Source organism: Dipodomys ordii, unplaced genomic scaffold (assembly GCF_000151885.1).
Source record: "Dipodomys ordii isolate 6190 unplaced genomic scaffold, Dord_2.0 Scaffold71, whole genome shotgun sequence".
Taxonomy (NCBI): Eukaryota; Metazoa; Chordata; class Mammalia; order Rodentia; family Heteromyidae; genus Dipodomys; species Dipodomys ordii.
Genome location: NW_012267287.1, coordinates 3156337 through 3161540, shown reverse-complemented (window position 1 = coordinate 3161540; position 5204 = coordinate 3156337).

The window sequence follows — 5204 nt, the reverse complement described above, 5'->3', positions numbered from 1 at the left end:
GAAGCCAGGCCCAGCGGTGTGTGTGCGCGCGCGTGTCAGCGCCGAAGCCAGGCCCAGCGGTGTGTGTGCGCGCGCGTGTCAGGGCCGAAGCCAGGCCCAGTGGTGTGTGTGCGCGCGCGTGTCAGGGCCGAAGCCAGGCCCAGCGGTGTGTGTGCGCGCGCATTAGGGCCGAAGCCAGGCTGAGCAGTGTGTGCGCGTGTCAGCACCGAAGCCAGGCCCACAGTGTGTGTGTGTGTGCACACGTGTCAGGGCCGACGCCAGGCTGAGCAGTGTGTGCATGTGTCAGCTGAAGTCAGGCTGAGCAGTGTGTGTGTGCGTGTCAGGGTCAAAGCCAGGCTGAGCATGTGTGTGTGCGCATGTCAGGGCCAAAGCCAGGCTGAGCAGTGTGTGCGCGTGTCAGGACTGAAGTCAGGCTGAGCAGTGTGTGTGCGCGTGTCAGGACTGAAGCCAGGCTGAGCATGTGTGTGTGCGCGTGTCAGGGTCAAAGCCAGGCTGAGCAGTGTGTGCATGTGTCAGGGCTGAAGCCAGGCCCTGCGGTGTGTGTGCGTGTGCCAGGGCTGAAGCCAGGCCCTGTGGTGTGTGTGCGTGTGCCAGGGCTGAAGCCAGCACTCACACCTGTGTGCAGCTGCCTGGACCTGCAGGCAATCCTCATACTTTCCTTGAACTTTTTCTTTTTTCTTCTTTTTGCCAGTCCTGAGACTTGAACTTGGGGCCTGGGCGCTGTCCCTTAGCCTCTTTATGCACAAGGTTAGCACCCTACCATTAGAGCTAGAGCGCCATTTCTGTCTTTTTCTGTGTAGTTTATTGGAAATGAGAGTCTCACAGACTTTCCTGCCCAGGCTGGCTTCAAACCTCCATCCTCAGAGCTCAGCCTCCTGAGAATGACAGGCTGGTGCCCACCTCTTTCACCGAACTTTTGAGGTAAGCAAACTAGGGATATAGGGTTTCTTAGGTGTGGGAGACAAAACTGTAAAGATGGACTCCATCTCCCCTTCTGCCCACTATCCAATCAGACACTAACCTAGGTGCCACGGAGCAAGGATTTTGACTTGACATTACAGTTGCCAGCCAGTAAACGATCAGATTCAGGTCATCTGGTAGGTCTGACCTGAGCACACCATCATCTGCTTTGATCAATAAAGTTTTATTAGAACACAATGTGCCTATTCATTTTTCAGAGCCGTTTCAGTGATAACAAAGGCAGAAACAAGCTGCTACACATGTGACAGTGAATCTCGACCTCTGTAGAGTGGAGTTTGGTGGTATTCCAAATAGGTTGGCTGAGGGGCACAGTCCCACCTGAGTGCTCTGGCCCCTCCGTTGGTGGTCCCAATGGAGGGGGGCGGCAAGAGGGAGGCCTACCAAGGCAGACTCTCCTACCATGGTGCTCTGTGTCTTCAGGGCCCAGACTCAACAGAGCTATGGGCAGAAATCCCACAGTGGGCCGTGGGGCAAATTGGAGAAGCCGATGTTTATGAGGGAGCATTCAGTCATGGGAAGGAAGCAGCAGGTGGCCGCATCAGGGCAATTTTTATTTTCTTTGGGGTTTTCCATGGTGCTCCATTTTTATTACAGGGCATATATCCGCTGTTCACACTCAGTGTTCTTTTGATGCATGCTGTACACAGTGAGAAACCTGCACAGCTCCTCCCTAAGGACAGCCGCCCTCTTCCATCAGGGCCGCTGTCTTGCTGTGAGCACCTGTTGAGTATGTGTGAGAGAGAGAGAGCCCACCTTCACAGGCATTGCGTTTCACTTGTTCCTTCACATAACCAGAAACAGACTCTTTGGTCTGTGCACATGGTGGGTCTTTCCACAGCTCATGGTCTGTTTTCTCAGCATGCTTAGCAGATGGATTGTGCCCTCCAATTCTTGTGCATGCATACTAGTAGACGTGTGCATGTTTAAATTACTGATGTGATGAGCTCAAAATGACTTCCCACAATCCAGAATGCAGAATGCATCAAGAAAATAATAGAAAGCCACAAGTGCTTCTGGGAAAAGCCCCACCTCACACAGTATGGGAAGTGCCACTGTGTGGCCCGCAGACCTAAGTGTGGAAGAGAAAGTGAGCTCTCTGGAACAGAGGGGGTCATCTTTGTGACCCTGGAACAAAGTTTTTCTAAACTTGATTATGCTTCACAGATTCTAACCATAAAGTCAGACACTGATAAATGGGCCTGTATTAAAAATAAGAACTCTTATTCATGAACAGATACCACCAAGGAGGGTAGAAGGAACTCAAGAGTTTGAGGGAGAGTTCATTACATCTGTCTAGCTAGCTTTCTATAGTCCTAGAAAAGAACTTCTGCCCAGAAAATCCAGAGAATTAGAGTTCCTTAAGGAAAAGCAGACAACTCCATGGGAAGAAAGGCAAAAAACAAAACAAAACCGTGAGAGGCGCATTCCATTTCACTGGCCATGAGCAAAATGCAAGTTAAAACCATAGTGTGAAATCACCGATGTTTGAAAGGAAAATGACGGCAACCAAAAGCCAGTGGGACGTTGATTGTTCTCTTGAGCTAAGTTTGGGATCGTTTGTCAGGCGGTGGCAGTAGCAGCTAGCTGATACATGGGATCATTTGAGGTTTCAGAAGTGATTCAGAACATGGAATCATCCGTGTGTGAGTCAGACTTCAGACTTATTTTGCCTTTTTTTTCTTCCTTAAAAATTTTATTTTTCCTTTTTAAAAATTTTTGTTGTTCGTGGGGCTTGAACTCTGGGCCTGGGTGCTGCCCCTCAGCTCTATCAGCTCAAGGCAAGCACTCTACCACTTGAGCCACAGCGCCACTTCTGGTTTTCTGGTGTTTTATTGGAGATGTGAGTCTCACAGCCTTTCCTGAGTAGCCACTGACTCCCAGCTAGAGTTGCTTGGTCTTTTCTACTAAGGTGTTGTACAAGGCTGCATGTGGTGGTGCATACCTGTAACCCCAACTCTTGGGAGGCTGAAACTAGCTGGAGCTACAAGGTGGGAGTTTGTCTCAAAGCAACACAGCAGCAAGAACAAGGAAGACGCAATGCAAACAAATGCAGCCATCTAGGCCATTCAGCCGAGCAACAGTGGCTCTGTTTGGGGTTTTCTCTGGAGGTTGCGATCCATGTCTTGTTTTAACTGGACGTCTGTGGTCACTGTGGCTCTGTTTCACGTGGCCCAGGCCACTCATCTTTGATCAGCAAATTTTCTTCTAGCTCTGGAAGACTCTTGGGCACCTCTGGGCCACCGCCTCTCTGCCTTCACTGTGCCTGGCTCTGAGAAAAAGCATGTTCATCAGAGAATGCCCGCTGGCATGCCACGGAGCTGCAGCCTGACCTTTAAAACCAATTACCAGCTCTTGTTCACGGCGTGGCTTCTTCCCCGGACAGGAATCACTCCAGGGAGGAATATTTGCTTTGGTCTCCCAGCGAGCGCGTGGCGGGAGGGTGTGGAGAGCAGCCGGGACACATCCAGGGCCAGGCAGAGGTCGCCCCGGGACCTGCTCTGCTCTGCCACCTGCCGGTTGCGCTGTAGTTCTGCAACTCCACTCATGCCGAAGCCCTGCAGTCTGACTGGGGGAAACCTTCACAGACACCCCCAAGAATCCTCCAGACATGACCCACGCCCATGCCGGGTCAGTGCGGTGCCCTCGCACGTCATTCTGGACCATGGCACTCCACCCCGGGCCCCAGAAAGCTCTGGGCAGACCATGACACAAACTTCATCCCGTCTTCTCTGTGTCTCCAAGTCAACCATTTCCGTTCAGGAACTCAAACCCACGTCTTCCGTGACTCCGGACTCACTCTGTGCTGCGGGGTGTGACCTCTGAGATACCACACTCCCCAGGGAGCACTTCCATTCGGAAAGGGAGGACGAGGACAGGAAGGCAGGCCTGGACCATATCAGCGGGACGGACACGAAACCTGGCAGCTCATCGGTGGCCTCCCCAGCCCGGGCCTCCCTCCTCGCAGCCCACAGAGCCTCCCTCCAGGCCGGCCCACTGCCCAACAGCCAGCATCCCGGCCGCTCCTGTGCTCGGGCGGCCTCTCCTGTGCTCGGGCTTTTTACCTTCACACTTCACGAGTGGCTCTCCCCGGGCTGATCTGTGGATTCACCAACCTCCTCACATGCTGCCCCGCCTCCCCAGCCTTCCTTTGCAAACTGAGTGGAAGCCTCCACCACCCGAAACCTGGCCTTCTGCATGTCTGGGAGACCAGCGGTGCAGAACCATGCCCAGGCGGCTCCCAGCTTAAACTCAGATGCGTTTAACCCTTTACACCCTGGAGCCTGCGGTGGGGCTGGTCCGGCCAGTTCCTGAGATGTCCTACCACTCCTTTTGTGTTGTCATGACATGAAGTGTGTGGCTCACTTTTAATGACCAGTCCCTTTAACAACCAGACTGCATTTTCCACGTGTGTCATTGCATATGTCTAGGTGTATTTATGTGTGTGTATGGTGTCTCTGTGCATGTGTTTGTCTATTGTGCATGTGTGTGTGTGCGTCTCTACTGTGTCTGTGTGTGTATCCTCGCTGTGCGTGCGTTGTGCATGTGGGTAGATGCACACACCTGTCATCCCAGCCAAAGTAGGAAATGCAACTAGGCCTGAGGTCCTGGAGCATGGCTGGGCAGGAAATAAGACTCCCTTCAAAATAACCAATGTAAAAAAGAAAAGGGCTGGAGGCGTGGCTCGCCACGGACCGTCTGCCAAGCAAGTGTGAGGCCCTGGGTTAAAAAGAAGAAACAAGGAATGGTAAGGTAGCTGGTGCAGCTGCAAGGTAAATCTACCACCAGTGGGCCCGGACCTGGCACGAGGGTTGTCTTAATTACATCTTGGTCAGAGCTGGGCTTCACTGCATTAACAGAGCGAGTGAAATCCTCCCTGAGCATGGAGAAGGGGGCGGCCAGCACGGGGACCAGGCCCCAGGCCACTGTGCCTGATGCAGAGCCCCAGGGAGCCCCAGACGCAGCCGCCACCACCACCAGCCATCGCCACTGCCGCCATTGAGCAGGAGCCCCCCAGCCCTGAGAGGAAGCGGCCCTGTGGCTCCCAGACCTGCACTCTGGGACTGAGAGAGGAAGGGGGCGGAGGAGGAAGGGGGGAAAGGAAGAGGAAGAAGAGGAAGGGGGTAGGGGGAGGAGGAGGGGGAGGAAGAGGAGGAGTGGAAAAAAGAGGGGAGGAGGAGGGAGGAAGAAGAGGAATGGAAGGAGAGGGAGAGGAGGAAGGGAAG